Source organism: Myotis lucifugus, unplaced genomic scaffold (assembly GCF_000147115.1).
Source record: "Myotis lucifugus unplaced genomic scaffold, Myoluc2.0 scaffold_261, whole genome shotgun sequence".
In the NCBI taxonomy this organism is placed as follows: Eukaryota; Metazoa; Chordata; class Mammalia; order Chiroptera; family Vespertilionidae; genus Myotis; species Myotis lucifugus.
The window spans coordinates 1,295,231-1,317,451 of record NW_005871309.1 but is presented as its reverse complement, the minus strand read 5'-3'; positions in this window follow the sequence as shown (position 1 = coordinate 1,317,451).

Below are 22,221 nucleotides of genomic sequence, written 5' to 3'. Positions count from 1 at the left end.
CTGAGGCATTATCCATTGAGCAAAACCAGCTAGCGCAGGATATGACATTTCTTAACTCTCCAGCAGCGGATCTTCCTTTTTTTCTCCAGGATGTGGTGAAAAACCCTAGATCACCTATTTGGATTCTTATTACCCAAGTTACTAAGAATATTACCAGTGGCATACAGGGAGCTAAGCCAATGAGCAGTCAGAAAAGGTGTTTCCTCTGTAGTTCACACCAACTGCTGGCTTGGCCCCTGCCCAGGCCTAATGCCTCTGGCCGAGTCATTAGCCCTGGGCAGGGGACCTCCAGCTCCCTCAATCGCCAGCTCCCTCCCTGCTCCCCGCAATCACTGGCTCTGCCCCTGCACAGGCCTAACACCTCTGGCCAAAGCCTTAGGCCTGGGCAGGGGACCCGCAGCTCTCCTTGATCTCCTGCTCTGCCCCTGCCTAGGCTCAATGCCTCTGACCAAGGCGTTAGGCCTGGGCAGGGGACCCCTAGCTCCCTATGATCGCTGACTCCGCTGCTGCTCCCCACGATCACTGGATCCGCCCCTGCCTAGGCCTAATGCCTCTGACCAAGGCATTAGGCCTGGGCAAGGGACCCCCAGCTCTCCGTGATCTCCCGCTCTGCCCCTGCCCAGTCCTAACGCTTGTGGCCAAGACATTAGGCCTGGGCAGGGGACCCCCAGCTCCCCACGATTGCCGGCTCCACCCCTGCCCATTCCTAATGCCTCTGGCCAAGGTGTTAGGCTTGGGCAGGGGACCCCCAGCTCTCCGCAATCTTCTGCTCCACCCCTGCCTAGGGCTAATGCCTCTGACCGAGGCTTTAGGCCTGGGCAGGGGACCCCTTGCTCCCCACAATCGCCGACTCAGACCCTGCTCCCCCACAATGGCTGGCTCTGCCCCTGCCCAGGCCTAATGCCTCTGACCAAGGCATTAGGCCTTGGCAGAGGACCCCCAGCTCCCACCATGGCCAGCTCTGCCCCTGCTACCCACGATTGCTGGTACCGCACCTGCCCAGGCCTAACGCTTCTGGCCTAGGCATTAGGCCTGGGCAGGGGACCCCCAGCTCCCCATGATCACCAACTCGGCCCCTGCTCCCTGCGATTGCCGGCTCCGCCCCTGCCCAGGCCTAATGCCTGTGGCCAAGGCATTAGGCCTGGGCAGGGGACCCCCAGCTCCCTGCAATCAAGGGCTCTGCTCCTGCTCCCTACCATCACTGGCTCCCACCCCCTGCTCCCCGCCATAGCGGCTCCGTCCATTCCCAGGCCTAACGCTTCTGACCAAGGCGTCAGGCCTGGGCAAGGGACCTCTCAGCTCTGATTGCAGGCTCCGATAGCTGATAGCTGCTGGGCGCCTATGTAGGCAAATTAACCACCATCTTTGTTGGCATTTAATTTGTATATCGCACTGATTAGCCAATGGGAAGCGTAGCGAAGGTACGGTCAATTACTCTGTTTGTCTATTATTAGATAGGATTTTTTTCCTGTGGGCAAGAATCTTAGGGGAGGGTTTTAAATGGCATTAATTTGGTCTTTGTTCTCTATTTCTTAGACCAGGGTGATTTAATCTATGTATTCTCTGGTTAGGGAGAGGAGGTATAAATCACTGGCTTTCAAGTGTCATTGGTGGGATGTTGTTCAAATTATTTGGTCTTGTTTAATTTTCTTGTCTCAGTTTCCCTATTCCGCTTGCCCAGGAATTTTCCTAGCTTCTTCCTATCCTGCCACACTTGTACTAATAAATGGAATTGGCATTTAATAATTAATCATAGTATTATATTTGTGACATCTTATGGCCACAGATGACAGATCTTTTTTTTTTTTGCAGTTATAATTTGTTGTTGCTTAACATCACTAACATTCAGAGAAAAGCAAATCAAAACCACAATGAGATATCCCCTCACACTAATTATTGAAAAAAACAAAAGATAACAAGTGTTGGTGAGGATATAGAGAAATTGGAATGCTTGCACACTGCTAGTGGGAATGTAAAATAGTGCAGCCACTGTGGAATACAATATAAAAGTTTCTCAAAATAATTAGAATTTCCATATGATCTAGAAACCTCACTTCTGGGTATTTATCCCAAAGAATTGCTATCAGGATCTCAAAGAGATACTTTCACTCTCTTCATTGCAGCATTATTCACAATAATTAAGATATAGAGGCAACCTAAGTGCCCACTGACAGATGAATGGATAAAGAAAATGTGATATATGCATGCAATAGAATATTATTCACCTTTTAAAAAGAAGGAAATTCTACAACTTGTGCCAACATGAATGGACCTAGAAGACATTATGCTAAATGAAATGTCAGTAACAGAAAAGCAATATTTCATGATATTACTTATATAGGTATATACAATAATCAAACTCATAGAAATAGAGAGTAGAATGGTGATAGCCAGTGGTTGGGTTAAGGGGGAAATAGTGAGTTGTTTTTTAATGGGCATGAAGTTACAATTATACTAAATGAATAAGTTCTAGATATCTGCTTCAAAACAGTGCCTATAGTTAACTGTACAATGTGTGCATGTTAACACTTAAGAGGGTGTCTCATGCTAAGTTTTCTTAATCCTTTAGAGGTGATGGATGTATTTATTATCTTGATTTGGTGATGGTATCACAGGTGCATTCATATGTCCAAACTCATTAAAATGTAACATTAAATATGTGCAATTTTTGTATATTTGGAATACATCGGTAAAATTAGAAAAAGGGTGTAGATGAGTTCATTGTTTAGGTTTACAGATAGTTCTGTTTTTAAAATTTCAATTTTAGTAGCACTGGCAGTACTTGAAAAGTTTACCTAAGACTAGTGTACAGCAGGAATGAGGGGACTGTTAAAGGCACAGTTTTTCACTTATGAAAACTAACAATGACAGGCTCCACTAAAATAAGTCCCTTTAGGCTCAACAGAAAAACTTCTAGGTACAGTTGACCTGGTTTCTAAAAATTTGGCTTCAAATGGAAAACACTTTGATTATGTGCAATTCTATTTATATTTTAGACTCAACAATATTTTTAACTGTAAGTATCATTTTAGGTCTCTTAGAAATTTTATGCACATAAGCCATCTTGTTTCTGGCATACCAACTAAGATTCAGTTAAATGAAATAATTATTTTTCATATAATTTATTTTAGATATTTAATAGACAAGAACTGTATTTAAATTCCGTGATGTTCAGCACTTAGTGCACTGTGAATATTAGAGGAAACACCTGTCTAGGGATTCCCTTGTACTATTCCTAACATGTTTTCCTCTGACCTCTGTTTGACAATGTCCATGTTTATTCTCTATTTTTTTCTGTTAAAGAACAATTTTTATTACATAACAACCTTTTAAAATATAAATTTAAAGGATTATATTGATATTACTACTTATCAATAGGAGCAAGCATTCTAATTGAAAGATAGTACAAATGAAAAAGTATCTGGATTGAAGTCCATTTTCATTGTTTAGCCTTTTAGTTGTTAAATAGCAGACTCTTCTAATATCCACATGACAGCTGTATTTCTTTTTTAATATATATTTTATTGATTTTTTACAGAGAGGAAGGGAGAGGGATACAGAGTTAGAAACATCAATGAGAGCGAAACACCGATCAGCTACCTCCTGCGCACCTCCCACTGGGGATGTGCCCGCAACCAAGGTACATGCCCTTGACCAAAATCGAACCTGGGACCTTTCAGTCCGCAGGCCGACGCTCTATCCACTGAGCCAAACCAGCTAGGGCTGTATTTTTCATATACCCTCCCAAAATTAAAAAATTAAAAAACCTAAAACATTTTGGAGAAGACTAGTGAGTCAGAGCCTAATCATATGTAAGAATATTTGATCATATAAATTTTTTCATATTCTTTTTTACTTTACTTAAAATTTTTCATTTTCTGCTGTATCCTGATTTTTTTGTTACAGAAGACTAAGAAAACACAAAAATATTAAAAATATTCTTGAAATATAAAAATTAGATTATATAATGGCTATTTGATGGTTTGAAAAGAAATAATACACATTATTCCTAAAGTCTACATCATATAATTTTTAATAAGACATTATAAAGTGAGTTCTATTATGATATAAAATATATATATTCAATTTGTATAATAACTGGAATTTCATTGGAAAATTATGTTTCTTTTAGGCAAATCTCTTTAGTTATAAATTATTTAAACTGAAAGGAAACCACATGATTGAATTGCAAGTAAAAAGCAAGGAAGCATTTCAGACCTGTTTACACAAGATAAAATGTGTCTGTTTATAAAGATGAATACATTCTGGAGAAAATATTGCAATTTTTCAATATCAATCTAATAGAAATTGTAGCACTTGTACCTATGAAACTCTGCATCTTGTCATCAAGTCATATATTAGTTTCTATAGTCATACAGTGTCTAGATTAATGTTATTCATGTCTTATTGCCATTTCCCAAAAAGTAAAAAGCTTTAATATTTGGACTCATTAATTATTGAGTACTTACTATGTACAAAGTACCATAATATGTACTGTAGATTATAAAATAAAATGAATTTATAAGATCTCTATTCTTTAACTGTAGATATTAAGTGAAAAAATATCTGTACTCATTTATGCCCCTAAATCACTCTAAGGAGACTGTAATAAGAGAGAAAAGAACTGTGCATAAGCCAACACAGTTCATTGTACCCAAATAATTATTAGTATATAAGTATTTCACAAGTTTCTTCTCTCTTGCCACTACTAAATGGATGATAGATGTGCTAGGTCATAATGTCCCCAAATAAACCCATCCATTACTACTTCACACTCCCTAATAATGAAGAATGAAGGATTCTATTTCTGTTGTAATATTGACATTGAAAGAGTAAAATTTTACGTTGCCATTTTCTCCATACCTAAGTCACACATACAATACCAAACTATACACTTTAACTATACATATTCCTAATTTAGGGAAAGAAAAATTAACTATTTAGAGTCTAATATGTTTCAGCTACAGTGTTAGGCAATGTATTTTTTTTAATCTTATTTAATTGTCAAACATCCCAGTGAGATACATATATTACAGATGACAAAATTGGATCAGGGAAAGAGAATTGCTTAGTTAGTAGATTTGTTACACAGATCATAAGTTAGTAATGGGTAGAACCAGCATTATGTATGTTGTTTTATTTCTTTATCATATTAGCACAGTGAGTGGTACATAGTACTGGAGAGCCATTGGAGTCTGAGGGAGCTCTGGTCATGCTTGTTAAAAAGAATTCAGACAAGTGACAAAAAACAGTGTTTTTTTGTTAAGCAAATTTATTAAGGAAGCAAAGCAAGTGAATTTATTAAGAATTTATTTGGCACAAAGCAAAAGTGGGCAACTCAGCTAATCTGAGCACCCTTCCTGGTGGGGGTTCAGGCGGTTTATACTTTTTCTACCTATAGGTTTCAAGGTTCCCCTGCCAGATAAACTAGATTTCAAGGCCCCCCTTTTACACTGATGGGGCTTTTCTAAGAGTTGATGAGAACATCTGGCGATTTTATCTTGGCAAGTCCCAAGACTGCTGACTTCTTTGTTCAGTGGGTAAGATAAACTCCCCTTTTTTCATGTCCCTTGAAATGCTCTCTCTAGGGGAAACGGAACACTACATGAGAAGCCTGACTGCCCTGAGACCTTTATATTGGTAAGCAATTTCAAAAGAGTTATGTGAAGAGGACATACAAAAAGAAAGTAGTATACTGCTTAACTGCACATTGTTCTGCCATCCAAGTCTAGATAGTATGAAAGTAAAGAAACTACCCTAAACATTCCAGATCCAGCAGATGCCGCATGGAAAAGGAACTTAAGTCCAAGAGATGTGACTGTCTCTGTCGTCTTCTGATATTTGAGCCATCCCAGAAGATGTCCAAACATCATGGCACAGTGACAAGCTTTCCTTACTGTGTCCTGCCCAGAGTTTGACCTACATATTTGTTAGCCAGAATATAGCTTTAAGAGATAGAATTGGGCAGGATTGATTATGATTCTCCATCTTCACCAACATAGGGATCTTGTCAATGTAAATAAAAAATTGAAGAGATTATCCTAGTCCCTTTCTCCACTCTTTAGGGAAAGGAGAGAAGGGCTGACTATTGAGGGAGTGTTTTCCTGTGCACCAAATGTTGCCTGTTCAATTCCCTGTCAATCAGGGCACATACCTGGGTTGCAGGGTTGATCCCTGGCCAGACACATATGAAAGGCAACCCATCAATGTTTCTTTTCTCTCTCTCTCTCTCTCTCTCTCTCTCTCTCTCTCTCTCTCTCTCTCCCTCCCTCCCTCCACCTTTCTTTCTCTAAGCATGTCCTTCGGTGAGAATTAAAAAACAGATATTGAAAAGTTTAAGAAAAAGATATGGAATTTTTAACTTGTGACTGCCCACTATCCAAATGTGTTTGTTTTGTATTGGATTGGGAGTCTTAATTCCTTAGATGACAATTTCTATAGGTAAATAGATAAATCACCCCCAGAAGAGTCTCTATAGAACAGCTATTCATTCTCTAGTCTCTTCTCAAACAACTCCTTCTTCATTATAATGATTATGCCTATCTGACCTATAGCAACAACTGAAGTTCTTAGTGCCATTGCTGCTAGTGTTTCAGGGACAAAGAGTCAGTTATGATGACTAAATAAAGCATGAAAATGGAAAATCTCTTCATGGGATGGGGAGGCAACATGGTACAGGTTATTTGGAGCTAGAAAGACTTGAGTTCAAATCCCAAAGGGGGTGTGACCCCAGGGCAAATTTCTGATGTCTGTTTTCTCATCTTTAGAGAAAGGATAATCTAAGCCATGAAGATACTTTTAAGATGAAGTAAAATGTTCATTGTAAAGGACTCAGCATATAATAAAGTAGTCAGTTGCTCAATGTTAATGGATTTTACTTCTCTTATGCTTTCAGGCTACATAAACAAGATTCCAGTGTGGGCCTTGCTCTGTCTACTTAAATGAGGAACTCAATGAGCATTTCAAAATGTCTGGGGAGCCCTGGCTGCTTGGGCATTGTCCAGTGCACCAAAAGGCTGCCAATTCCATTCCTGGTCAGGCTCATGCCTGGGTTGCATGCTTGATCCCTGGTAGGGGAAGTGCAGGAGGCAGTGGATCAATGTTTCACTCACATCAATGCTTCTCTCTCAAATCAAAAGAAAGAAAGAAAGAAGGAAGGAAGGAAGGAAGGAAGAGAGAGAGAAAGAAAGAAAGAAAGAAAGAAAGAAAGAAAGAAAGAAAGAAAGAAAGAAAGAAAGAAAGAAAGAAAGAAAGAAAAAGAAAGAAAGGTCTGCAGAAAAGATGTGCTCTAGGAGTCACTCACCTTGATCATTGCTATTGTTATGCAGATTAGCCAGACTGCAGGCCTTTTCTGAGGTGGTACAGAGCAGTTCTGAGTTGTAAGCAGAACCCAGTGTAAACATGTGGCTCTTCCATCCCCATTTAACATCAGTGAGTGCAGCAGGTTATTAGCAAGAGATGCGTTTCTTCTTCTTCCCTTTATAAATAAGTTTGAAGACATGTAATCTCACTTAGTCTAAGCTGTAGTATCTTGTCTCACATCTTTATTATTATAAATTTTTTTCCTTTTAAAAAAAAGTATTCTCACTAAATGATTTTAGGATCTTTTATTTTTATTTTTTTTTATTGATTTCAGAGAGGAAGGGAGAGGGAGAGAGAGATAGAAACATCCATGATGAGAGAGAATCATTGATTGGCTGCCTCCTGCAAGCCCCCACTAGGGATCGAGCCCACATCCTGGGCATGTGCCCTTGACTGGAATTGAACCTGGGACCTTTCAGTTCGCAGGCTGATGCTCTATCCACTGAGCCAAAACAGCTAGGGCTGATTTTAGGATCTTAAAACTTATTTCTGTAGATTATAATGGAGACTGAAAGCTTCTCTCATAGTTAGACTCGTTTGATTGCAAGGGACAGACACATTACCTCAAATAATGGGAAATAGTCAGTAAGGGAGGTAGAGAATGTGAGGGTGACTCATAGTGAGAGAGTCATAAGAAGAATGAAACTAGACCAAAAGATGAAACCTCTGAACCAAGACATATCTTTTATTCTCTCTTTGACTTAGCAATGTTTCCAATGCTGCCTCTCTTATCCTTCTACTATTGATGCCTCACCCTCAACTCGTTTCTACACATTCTTCTGACTGCCACGGCCTGTTTCCTCATAATCTGATTACTTATCTCTTCTGTTCTACCTCTTAGTCTTTCTCCAGGCAGCCTTTCTGATCCACTCTTCCTTTTAAACAGCACTATATGACTGACTTCCCTAATTGCTATTCTAGAGGTCACCCTCCATGGACAGAGCGAGGCCACAGTGGGGTCCAGGAAATGGCTGCACTTGGGCCATGAGCTGTAGCTTGGAGTCTGCAGTTATAACAGGCACCCTAATTGGCATATTTAACACAGCTTGAGGTTTTTAGGGATACTCATTTATTTATTAACCAGGATTATAATTAGATTTTCACTTGTTATCATTCTTCTAGCTACCACATTCATCAAGAAAGCTTTCCTTACCTTCCCATTCCATGGCTAGGTTTTCACTGGGTGCTGTCACAGCCCATGTCAGGTCGCCTTGTAACTACTTGGAACTACCTGGGTGTCTCCTCCTTTGAACTATAAATTAATTGAGTACAGAGATGATCGTGTTATATTTATCCCCATTTATGTGTGTCACATGGAAAGTGTGTGTGTGTGTGTGTGTGTGTGTGTGCGCGCGCATGTGTGTGTGAACTTTGAATGAGTATAGAGGCTAAAATATATATGATTTTACAATGTCCATAAAGTAACCATTTAGGAGACATGAGTGACTATCACCAGGGCACATGTCCTTTATAATATGTACTGAGTGAGTCTAATGTAAATGGCTGTTTTAAATGATTATTTAAAAGTAACTGGTTTTATGTAACCGTCTCCTGTATACTTTCATATATTCAGAAAATTTATCCTATTATTTAAAATTATAGAATATTTTATTAATGGCTGGTTCTGTCATTTTTCTTCACCAAACTTTGACAGAAAAAAAAGTTTCCGCAAGTTGTCATATTTTTCCCAGTTCAAAAGTGTTCCAGTGACATTTTAGGCTAATTTTGTTTTTGCCAGTCTAAAAATTGTCTTTGCACAGAGCAAGTTTTATTGCCATGGAAGATTAATGGGAGGGTGTCAAGAATAAGAAAACATGTCAGACATTTTTGCTTCTTTCTGTCAATGGGTCATTCATTTACTCAGTCATTCACAAGGTTAGCTCATACATTTTTCATATATGTAAATGAACTAATTACTAAGGGAACAGTCAGAGAATATAAAACTCAGCCTAGTGTAATAGCAAACGTAGAGGCAAAAGATGACAGTTTTTCTTTTTTAAAAATAGTGTAGGGTTCTTGATATGAATACCCAAGATGCACTGGAACTGTTTGTGACTTAAAGTGGCAGTCTCTCCTGCTGCCAAAGGCAGAGCTACTTGTTGCTTTAGTCTACTTGGGTATTACCATTTGTGGGAACTCCTTGCTGTGTCGGAAATCTCCAACCTGATTAGAATATTCATGAGAAGAAACTCTGCTATTCAAAGTGCAGAAAATGAAGAAATAAGATGTGCCAGACTTTTATTTCTGTCTAAATTCTTAAGAATAATCTATTTCCTTGCTGGAGCTGGTAGAAAATGATATCTATTGACATTACACTAAGTGTTCTTGTCATGCTAATAATCATGCCATAGACACACAGACACTGTTCCCCACAGGAGAGGGCCTTAATTTTCATTTCACTACAGACACAGATCAAGGCTCTGACCTCACTGAGTGCTTGCTTGGGGGTGGGGGTACCCAGACTTTGCCTGCTTTCTTTTAGTGCATCATTTTCTCACTTTTACACTCCTTTTCATATCTTTACATCATAATATTAATAATTATTGCATCAACATATACTTTAAAGATATTAAAATGGTACCTGTTCAAAGAATGAAAATTCAATACTTTACAATCTGTTTCTTAGGCATGAGAACGGGTGGATCGTCTCTTTACAACCAGTGAAATCTTAACCTTTGCTCTGAGGTCAGTTTACCTTGAGTCATACTTCCATTAGATGCAGAATTCCAGGAAGATATTGCATATAAAAATCAAGTTTTCTAAAAATGATAGTAATTAGTATAAAGGTTAATATTTAACACTATAATAATACAACTTTTAGGTTGTGGCATATATCATTCTCAGTTCTTTATAGGACAAAATTCACTTTTAGATAAGGAAAATAAGACATAGAGCAGTTAAGTAGCTTGCCTAAGTAAGGATGAGGAGAAGGTGAGTCAATTGAGCAACTTGACCCCAGTGCAAAATTTAAGGGTGTCAAAAAGCTCAATGATCAAGGCTAATAATATTTAATGCAATGGGTTCAAAATCAAAATCAAATAAATTCATAATAAGCAAAGTGTCAAAAATTTAAATAATGATAGGTTGCTTTATATTTGCATTATAATCCAGCCTTATTGTGTAGCTAGAGCTGTTTTCTATCACCACGATCTTCCTGAGTTTGAGCGGTTGTTCTGACTCATTGCCGGTGTGTTTATGAGGGTTGACAGTGTTGTGCAGACTTGGCAATTCAGGGATGTATCTTTCTCTATTCTATCTAATAAAGAGGGGATATGCAAATTGACTGTCACACCGTAACAAGATGGCTGCGCCCACAGAGGAGACTGAGTTCCCATAATGAGCCTTAAGGAGCAATCAGCAGGGATCTGAGGCTGCGTGGCACTGGTCCCGAGCAGGGGACCTAAGGATGGACCTCCCCCCCCTCCGCCCAGTGGGGCTTGACAGGGGACCTCAGGCCATGCCCCCTGCGCCAGCGCCAGGCCAGAGGACCTCAGGCCGCACCCCCCACCCTGGTGCCAGGCCAGAGAACCTGAGGCCACGACATCCACCCAGCGGGGCATGACAGGGGTGGGGCCAGCCTGGTCTGGGTCTTGCACGATTTCGAAGCTCATGTGGGTGGGCAGGGACTTGACTCTGGTTCCCATGGTGCGCCCCAGACTCTGACAGGAAGAAGATTTTCCTATACATTTTACTAATTTTCTTTCATCTCTGACACTCCTATTACAGAGAAAGGGAAAATAGCAATATTAAAATATTTCCTCTAATTAATTCCTTTTTAATGTGCACGAATATAGTGTTTGTATTAACTTTCTCCACTTGGTTAAAAATATGGGAGATAAGTGGATATGGAGACACACTTGTCTTTAGTCTCAGACTCCAGTATGGCTTCGCAGGGCACTGTGCCTAAGGCTGCACAGCCGCAATTGGCAGAGTCAGGACTTAAACCCAGGTGGTCTGGCATCAGATTGCTCATTTTAACCTACAATAAACTGTCTTTCTATTGATGAGCAATGAACACAGTTTGCATAAAAGCACAGGTTTTTATTTCACTTTCTTTTTTTGTGTGTCTTCAAATTAAGAAACTAAGGGATCCTCTCATGTTTACAGAACTACTGATCATTCAAAATTTCTTTGAAGATGTTACTTGGATATCCTTTCTGATATGTAGCAACTATGTAGTTTTCCTTCTCTCCTTGGACTAGTATACTCCCAAATTAATTTCACTAATAAAAATTTATTTGAAGAAAATACATAATTTTAAAATATTAAAAATGCAACTATCATCTGAATATTTTTATGTTTCATTCATGAAATCAATAATATTCAATTTCAAATAAAGTAGTAATCACACTAGTATATCTATAGTAATTCCTCAGAGAAACACATCTTTGTGTAATGTATGAGATGTACTGGTTAGTACTCATTTTAAGAAATTTCTTAAACAACATAAATATTGCATAAATATATGTTAGCAGTGTGTGGATACCACATGACATCACTTTGCATTGATGTGACAATTCATAGCATTGTCTCTAAAACAAAGTAGTTGGAAAAATTGTTTCTTCTAAAATTATTATACTACTTGGAGGTATTTCTTTTCTTGGCAGTGTTTTCTTTTTTTGTCTTTAATTACTGAAGGTTTACTCTATTAATGTCTTTAGTAATTCATAGATATTGATAGCATAACTTGAAAATTAAATACTGCTTCAGCTGAACAAGTTCATGAAAGTGAGATTTTTTTTTCTAATTTTTAATTGTGTTTTTAAATAAGCCCTTACCAGAAACTTTGAATTTGTACAAAAGCAAGCACATAAATATTCTTATTCTAGCTTGTGGAGTTTCTGATACCTTCATTTTTTCTTTTGCCATTTGGCGCCTATTTTAAGCTAACACTTTTACATTAATTTAAGTGGTTGGCAGTGTAGGGGTGAACTTCTCTAACTTTTACCTCCCCATCCTTAATGACTGTGGAAAGTAATTGATTTGGAGAGCTGAGTCAGACATCATTATTATGAATATACTAGAGGCCCACTGCACAAATTCATGCACGGGTGGGGTCTGGCTGCCCAGCCCCAATAGGGCATATTGGGGCCGGACCTGTCAGGAGGTTGGCTGGCCAGCCTGCCCCAACTGGGTCCTGATCAGGGGCCGGGCCCAGCTGGGGGGAGAGGCTGGGGGTGATTGGCCAGCAGGCCCCAGACCCAAATTAGGGTAGGGGGGCTGATTGGGGCCAGGGCCAACCGTGGGGAGGGGCTGTTGGCAGTGGGTTGGCCTGCCCCACCACCAAATGGGGTGGGGGGACAAATTGGGGGTCAGCGGCTGGGGGAGGGGCTGAGGGAGATTGGCCAGCCAGCACCACCCCCGATTGGTGTGAAGGGGGCCTAACAGGGTTGGAGCTGGGCTGATCGGGATAGTGGGGACTGATCGGGGGTGGGGTCAGATGTGGAGAAGGGCTGTGTGCGGTGGGCCAGCTGGCCCCACCCCTGAATGGGGTGAGGGGGCCAATTGAGAGCCAGCTGCCCTGGGGGAGGGGCCATGGGTGGTTGGCCAGCTGGCCCTGCCCCTGATCCGAATGGGGTGGACAATCGGGGGCAGAGCTGACTTGAGGGAGGGGCTGCAGGATGATTGGAGTGATGGGGGGCTGATCTGGGGTGGGGCTGGGTGGGGGGAGGGGCTGCAGGAGGTTGGCCAGCCAGCTCTGCCCCCTATTGGGGTAGGGGGGGCAATCAAGGGTGTGGCTGGCCAGGAGGAGGGGCTGAAGGCTGATTGGTGTGGTGGGGACCCATTGGGGGTGGGACCGGCCAGGGGGAGGGGCCACGGGAGGTTGGCCGCTGGTCCCGTCCCCCTGATAAGGGTGGATCAGCCAGCCCCAGACCTGATCAGGCCAGTTCGCTGGCCGCAGTGGGCGTCATAGTGACTGGTTGTTCTAGTCATTATGTCATTCCGGTCGCTGGCTTTTTATATATATGGATATATATGAGAATTTGAGCCTGGCTTTAAATTACTGTCATTCTGATCTGTGAGGTACTATTGTCCCATCCAATAGAAGCTTCAGAGAAGGTCTACCTCCTTCCGTTTAATTAATTAAGAGCTGCAATTTTATTTTTGTTAATAACAACTTTAAACACTAACAAAAACAGAACAAGAATATCACACCTTCTCTTTCTGGATTGTAAGACATTTCAATCTCTTTAGCTAGATTGTTTTTGGTTCATTTAAATAACTTGAGAAGAACCAATGTTTGAGATTGACAAATCTTATTTATTCAAAGAGCACACAGGCCATGTTTTTAAAAAAACAAACATTTTCATTGATTTCAGAGAGGAAGGGAGAGGGAGAGAGAGATAGAAACATCAATGATAAGAGAGATTCATTGATTGTCTGCCTCTTGTATACTCCACACAGGGGATCAAGCCCACAACCCGGGCATGTGCCCTGACAGGGAATCGAATTGTGACCTCCTGGTTCCTAGGTCAATGCTCAAGCACTGAGCTATGTTGACTGAACACAGGCCATGTTTTTAATATTGTCATTTGCAATTGAACTTTCTGTGATAAATTATCCTCTCTAGTTCTGTTTGTACTAGATGGCTGAGCGTGTGCAGAATTCTTACTATTACTCTAGACAAGCAAATTTTCAACCTTTTTTTTCTCATGGCACACATAAACTAATTACTAAAATTCTGTGGCACACCAAAAAATAGATTATAATTTTTTCCAACCTGAAGAATAAAAGATATCATTGTGGTTCATTCACATAGATGGCTATTGTTTTGTTGGCTGTTACCATTTTTTATTTGACATTCTAAGGGAAAAGAGGTCAGTGTCCCAGACTCAAGAGGTATTTCATGTTTTAAAAATTCTTGTGGCACATCAGCTGAAAATCGCTGCTCTACACCATTCAGTCCTTCCACATTTACATGCACTGCTTCACTCTCTGGCAAAGTATCAGGCTATTTTCAGACTTTACAGTCTCTTTTGTTGCATCCCATCTTTTCCCTTGCTTTGCACAAAATGAAAACTTTCATATAGGCTTATGATCCCAGTTTTTTTCAAATACTGTTTAACCAGCTGACCTATTTCAGATGCAGCCTTTCTTTTCTCTCCACATTTTCTGCACTAATGTGTGTATATATTTTCACACACAATGCCCAGATATTTTTATTACCTGATTTACAGAAAGAACATATTTTTGGGTTTTATTAAGTTTAGTTCGCTTTTCAACATCTCTTGTGCTATGCGTTCTTTAAATTGGTGAGCATGTTATTTTTCCAACTGTGGTCTGTGATTCTTTTGCACCTCTGTGATTTTCTTCTCTTAAACATGAGATTCTTCTGATATGCTTACCACAGTGTCCATTACCCATTTCCCAATCCGTTCTTCATCACTAAGTTCAGGTGGCTCCAAGGTGTTTACCATTAGACTCATCCTTTTTCTTCTCCAGACTCTCTGGAACATTGTTGGCAACTTCTATATCCCCTATTATCTCTTTACATGGCCTCTCTCTTTATAGGATATCACTTACAGAAAATACCAGGCCATCTTTGTATCACTTATAGCACTGTTTCTATTTCACGATGCAACTTGTGTAAGGAGGAAAAGATGAAGACAATATAAACTGTTAACCAAATATCTAAGAAGACTGCATCTTCAGGTGTTGTAATTCAGAGGGTCAGTAAAGACAATTTCTTCCTAAACCTGAGGTGAAACCTGGCTGCCTTTGAGCAGCAGACATCTGATAGGAGATTCTTAAAATTGAAAATGAACTCTCCATTTGCTACCCATGTTTCAAATAGCTCTTTCGAAGAAGCACATGTTTTCTATTTTATAGGATGTGTAGAACATTGTGTTAGCCAAATTTACACATCGAATAAGCACAAGATTTCTAAGGCTAAAGAACAGAATACATATCTTGTCTTTTCTTTATATATAAACTAGTATCCCAGTACATGGATTCAGGTACATTGAAAAGAAATTAATTAGAAGGTGGCTGGTGGGGCGGGACTGGGCGAGATGGGCCGGATATGCCCTGGAACCTACCGCCCACTCTCCCTCCCCAGCCAGCCACAGCTAGGGTGGTGCTGTGACTCAAAGGGTATCTGTGGAGTGAGCAGGGTCCCTCTGGCAGGTGGGGTCTCTCGGCCTGGCCTGTGGGGATTGAGCCGAAACGGCTCTCTGACATCTCCTGAAGTGTGAGAGGGCAGTCTGCAAAGTTGCTGTGGTACAGGGTGTGGAATGCAAATCCAAGTGTGCAGTAAACCAGATTCAGGGCCGACAGTGCCCCAGCAACAACATAACCCACAGCTGAAGGTGGAATCTCGCAGCCCCACGAGGAATCAGGCTTCCTCCTCTCTGGTTTTGAGTGCATCACCCGAGAACTGCCACTGCCAAGTCACTGCAGCTTGGCAGCTCCTGCGTTGAGCATCTGCTCCCTCATGGTTAGTGCATGTTATAGTGACTGGTTGGATGGTCGGACACTTAGCATATTAGCCATATATATATATATATATATATATATATATATATATATATATATGTAATTTTTATTTTAAAAATATAAGTTCTAGATGTAGATCTCCTTTTTCAAATGGAGTACTAGTAAGGTGGACAATCCTTATCTTGAATGTTTAACAATAAGAAAAAACATCATCTCTGACTCACCAATATGCATTCCATTGAATGGTAAAATTTTACCAAAATTGCTTAGAAAGATTTTGAGCAAGGCACTCAAAGAGAATTTTTTTAGATTGTTATGGTAGGTCAAGCTTAAGATTTAAACGGTACTGCTTCAGAAGAATCTATTAAAGCCATATAAAATTTTATGAAAAATATGATTAATTCATAAAGCCAGTGGAATGGCCAATGAATAAAACTAAGCAGGCACAACCTAAGGGAAAACTTTAATAAAAATTACAATTAAAAAGTGTTAGCACAAGTTGATGGAAAGCTAAACATATGAAATATCTTTAAGCTGAGTTCAGACATATGGAAAATACATATACTGAATCTGAATAGCTTGTGATATCTTTGGAATACAAGAGGCACTATTAGATTGTTCAACTCAAATGAACTGAGACGAGTTCATGTATTCACTAAGTGCCAGGCACTGTTCTAGGTGCAGGAAATACAGCTGTGAGTGTTCATCTCCTTTATTTCATGGACCCCTAACAAATTTTGCATACAGGGTCTAGTGATACTACTGGGAGTCATGAGTTCTAATGTGAAGAGGAATAAATACACAGCAATGAAAGACATGGAATCTGAGATATGTCTGAGAAAAATAAACAGGCCTCAAATTTCCTCTCAAATAATATGGCATTCAAGAAACTTTCTATAAACAATAGAAATTTCTGAACAAGTAAAATTAGGTTGTGATTAAAAGTTTTCATTTGTATTTTTCTTTATTCCCTTAAGTCATGAATTCTCTTTATGATTAAACTAGAGGCTCGGTGCACAAAAATTTGTGCACTCAGGGGGGGCCCTCAGCCCGGCCTGTGCCCTCTCGCAGTCTGGGACCCCTCGGGAAATGACCACTTGCTCGCTTAGGCCTGAACCCCAGGGGATTGGGCCTAAGCTGGCAAGCAGACATCCCTATGGCAGCCCGGGAGCCCTTGGGGGATGTCCACTTGCCAGCGGGGAGCAGGCCTAAGCTGCAGTCGGACATCCTTAGTGCTGCTGAAGAGGTGGGAGAGGCTCCCACCACCACCGCTGTACTGGCAGCCATCAGCCTGGCTTGTGGCTGAGCAGAGCTCCCCTTGTGAGAGCGCACTGACCACCAAGGGGCAGCTCCTGCATTGAGCATCTACCCCCTGGTGGTCAGTGTGTGTCATAGTGACCAGTCATTCCCAGTCATTCTGCTGTTAGGTCAGTTTGCATATTACCCTTTTATTATATAGGATATAGGCCTGGTACATGGGTGGGGGCCAGCTGGTTTGCCCTGAAGGGTGTCCTGGATCAGTGTGCGGGTCCCGCTGGAGTGCCTGGCCAGCCTGGGTGAGGGGCTGATGGGTGTTTTTAGGCTGGTCACACCCCCTTCAGGGTGGGGGTCCCCACTGGGATGCCTGGCCAGCCTGGGTGAGGGGATGATGGCTGTTTGCAGGTAGGTCAAGCCTCCCCCAGTGGGGACCCTGACCCCATGGAGGTTTGGCCAGCCTGGGTGAGGGGCTGATGGCTGTTTGCAGCTGGTCACACCCCTCTCAGGGTGGGGGTCCCCACTGGGGTGCCTGGCCAGCATGGGTGAGGGGCTGATAGGTGTTTTCAGGCTGGTCACACCCCCTTCAGGGTGGGGGTCCCCACTTGGATGCCTGGCCAGCCTGGGTGAGGGGCTGAGGGCTGTTTTCAGGCTGGCCAAGCCCCCCGGCAACAGAAGCTCCCAGCCTCTCCTTTTTTTCTTTTTATTTTTTTTATTCTGGGATTTATTTACCTTCTATAATTGAAATTTTATAGCCCTGAGAGGAGCTCAGAGCTGGCTAGGGAAGGTGGGAGGGAAGCCTTCTGCTTGCTCCAGCTCCGTGGCCATGGCTGGCTGAAAGCAGGTATCTGGGGTTTATTTAGCTTCTATAATTGAAACTTTGTTGTTTTGAGTGGAGCTCAGAGCCGTCCGCGGCAGGCGGGGAAGCTTGGCTTCCTCCATCATTGGGGCAACCAAGCCTCCTGCTTGCTCTAGCTCCGTGGCTGCCGGCCGCCATCTTGGTTGGGTTAATTTGCATATAGTCGCTCTGATTGGCTGGTGGGCATAGCTTAAGGAGTAGCAAAGGTACAGTCAATTTACATATTTCTCTTTTATTAGTATAGATATGCAAGTAGGATCATTAACTGTAACCATGTTTGTTCCTTTTCACTGCATCTCTATTTTAAGCATGAGGAGAAAAATGGCACATTACCAAAGGGTAAAAATTAGTGCAGGTGAAGGAATTTAGGACAGTGGGAATGGCTACTTTGCATCATAAAGATTCTCCTAAATATTTAAAGATAGAGGTTGGTGGGGGAACAATTCACCATTTTACCCTTAAGAAATCTAACATTTATCACCTTTACATCATGTTAAGAATGTGATCTTAATCAGAAAGAACAGTTCACAAGGTGGAAAGAATATTTACTTAGATTATTGAGTTTATTTAAGTTTGTATAAACATCAAAGAACATGACAACCCAGATCTCAATCTGTCAATTGGTGGGAATCTAATAGAATACTGCTAAAAATACTTTTGGAGAACATGGTTTACAAAGCATATAAACAGGATATTAGAGGTTCATCCTCCTCAAATATGTCCACTTAGCATAGCTTCCCTCTGCATAAGGGATTTAGATTTAGTCCCAGACCAGTAAGTATATAACCTAAATCGGAGCTAATACAGCTAGTGGCTATATATATACTCTGTAGAAAGGTAAATAATGGGCTAGAGCCATGGTCGGCAAACTGCGAGCCACATGCAGCTCTTTGGCCCCTTGAGTGTGGCTCTTCCTAAGCCTTAGGAGTACTCTAATTAAGTTAATAACAATGTACCTACCTATATAGTTTAAGTTTAAAAATTTGGCTCTCAAAATAAATTTCAATTGTTGTACTGTTGATATTTGGCTCTGTTGACTAATGAGCTTGTCCACCACTGGGCTAGAGGACTAGCTCTGAAGCTTTGTGAAGCACTGAATCAATATCAATAGACTACAATTAGATGTGGAAATCTGACTGTTTTAGATCTGTGACTTGTTAATGACAGCAACATACTAATCTGTCCCTTTTTGTTCTTAAACTTAGTAAAGCACTCCGGCTCCTGTGGATGCAAATACATGCTGTGGACCAATTAATAATTAGGAAAAGAAAAAGCATAAAATCAGAAAGAAGGAATTTTTTTGCCATAAATCTAGAATATTAAAAGCTTAAATAGACATGATATTGAGACATTATAGAAATAACCAACATTTTCCCTGAATATTTACAAACCAATGCTTTGTTACACAATATATCCATATTCACTTGGAATTGAACACATATAAATATTACACAAATGTCCCAGCTATCCTAATCTCTATCTGTACCTAGTAACATGGTCATACAAAAATGTGATAGTTATCTATTAAGATGACAGTTTCAAAGAAATTTGAGCACATACTTCAAATTTCCAAATTTTTTTTTCTTGCTAACCTGATATCATATAAAAATAACTAAAGTGGTCTGACTTACTTTTGTTTTAAAACCATATAGCTCTGGGAGATATTTACTCATTCACATAATCAATATAAAATCAATAAAAATGCTAGAAAATACTTATTGAAGATAAACTTAGGATTTAAAAGCAAAGAAATACATTTATACTTTATATAGAACATATTACACCCCACTAAGGATTTAACTAAAGACTTGTTATACAAAATTTTCTGTGTTTTAACATAGCCTTTAATTTTTTTTCTTTCAAGTATGCAAACTAGCCAGCAGTTTGCTTAAAATCTTAATCTAAGAAAACTTAATCTAGCCTAGAAATCTCAAAATAGTGATTATTTCAAATGATGTTAGGTATTTGTATAGCTGTTGAGCTTTCAAAATATCTTTGCATGTGTAATCTCTTTTCATATTTCCAGAAACCATATGAGATTGTTTTATTTCCATACTTCAAATGAGAAATCCAAGGCTCATAATGGTTGAATACTTTTTTCTGTAGTCAGTGAGAACTAGAGCCACAATTTGAATTAAGTCTCCTGATTGATTGTCCATTGCACTTTGATGACCCAATATGGCTTTGACATTAACCATGCAAATATGCAGAAACTAGTCATTTTTTATAATTTAATTAGTTGGACATTTTTATATAAACCTACATATGAATTATAGACATTTAGAAGTAGAGGGGCAAAATGAAGTTAGTAAAATTCTCCAGTTGTATCACACCACCCAGCAATAACATGTTAATATTTAGGTGAATTTTCTTACAAACTCAGTAACACACTTATATGTATACTAGAGGCCTGGTGCACGGATTCGTGCACCGGTGGGGTCCCTCAGCCTGGCTTGTGGGGATCGGGCAGAAACCGGCTCTCTGACATCCCCCGAGGGTCCTGGATTGCAAGAGGGTGGTTCTCGGGTGACACACCCCAGAATCCGGGTGAGTCACCTGAGAACCATAGCTGCCAAGTCACTGAAGCTCCTGTGTTGAGAATCTGCCCCCTGGTGGTCAGTGCACATCATAGCTAATGGTTGGAGCGTCTGCCCCCTGGTGGTTATTGTGTGTCATAGCTACCAGTAGGATGGTCAAATGGGCACTTGCTTATGCTTTTATATATATAGACTAGAGGCCTAGGGGGTGCATAGGGGGTGTGTGTGTCCCTCAGCCAAGCCTGCACCCTCTCCAATCTGGGACCCCTTGAGAGCAGTCAGACATCCCTCTCACAATCCAGGACTGCTGGTTCCCAACCACTCAACTGCCAGTCTGCCTGATTACCCCTAACTATTCCCCTGCCAGCCTGATCGATGCCGAACTGCTCCCCTGCTGGCACGATTGCCCCTAATTTCCCTCCCATGCCGGCCTGGTCACCCCCTAACTGCCCTCCCCTGCAGCCTGGTCACTTCTAACTGCTCTCCCCTGCAGGCCTGATCGACCCCAACTGCCCTTTCTTTCATGCCTGATCCCTCCCAACTGGCCTCCCCTGCTGGTCACCTTGTGGTGGCCACCTTGTGTCCACATGGGGGCGGACATATTTGACCACATGGAGGAGGCCATCTTTGTGTTGGAGTGATGGTCAATTTGCATATTATTCTTTTATTAAATAGGATTATAAATCAGGATTACAGAGTGGAGGAGTGATGAGGGGACTGGATGAAAGAAGTTGAAGGGATTAGCCAAAGAACATATATGCATAACCCCTAGACACAGACAACAGGATGGTGATAGCCAGAGGGAGGAGGGGTGGAGGTTGAGTGGAGGGAGGGGAAGTGGGGGCATCTGTAATAGTGTCACCAATAAAAGTAAAGTTAAAAAAAAACAGGATTACAATTCACATACTGCTTTATGATCTGCTTACTTTTTCCACTTGGTAATATAACATGACCTCCTTTCCAAATTATAACATTATGTTTAATATGTCATTATGTCATATTTTTCTCATTATGTTTAACTAGAGGCCCCGTGCAGAAATTCGTGCACTAGTGAGGTCCCTCGGCCTGGCCTGTGGGATTGGGCCAAAACCGGCTCTCCTACATCCCCTGAGGGGTCTCGGATTGCGAGAGGGCACAGGCCAGGCTGAGGGACCCCCACCAGTGCATGATCGGGGCCAGGGATGGACGCAGGAGGTTGGCCAGCAGGGGAGGAATCGTGGGAGGGCTCCAGAGTGTGTCCAGCCCCTCTCGCTCAGTCCCAATAGGCCGAACCCCAGCAGTAAGCTAACCTACTGGTTGGAGCGTCTGTCCCCTGGTGGTCAGTGCACATCATAGCAACTGGTTGACCAGTTGACTGTCTGCCTCGTGGTAGTCAGTGCACATCATAGCAAGTAGTTGAGCAGCCTTAGCACATCATTAGCATATTATGCATTGATTGGTTGAACAGACAACCGGACACTTAGCATATTAGGCTTTTATTATATAGGATAATGTCATGTTAACAAAAGGAATTTTTAACATCCTGCTGTGAAAAGTCATCTGTTTGAGAAAACCTTCCCATTGCCTAAATCAAAATTAGATCTACAGAAGACCTTGGATCCCTACTTCTTGCTGAGTTTCCAGGAGCCTCAAGAATGAACATATTGTTTAGTTGTTTCTCACAGGAGGTGGGAGGAGGTGAACATGATGGAAAATTTTAGAAGGCAGAGTCAGTAGAGTTTAATGAAGCTCATTTTTCAATGAGATGTGATAAATGGCAGATACATTTGTCTG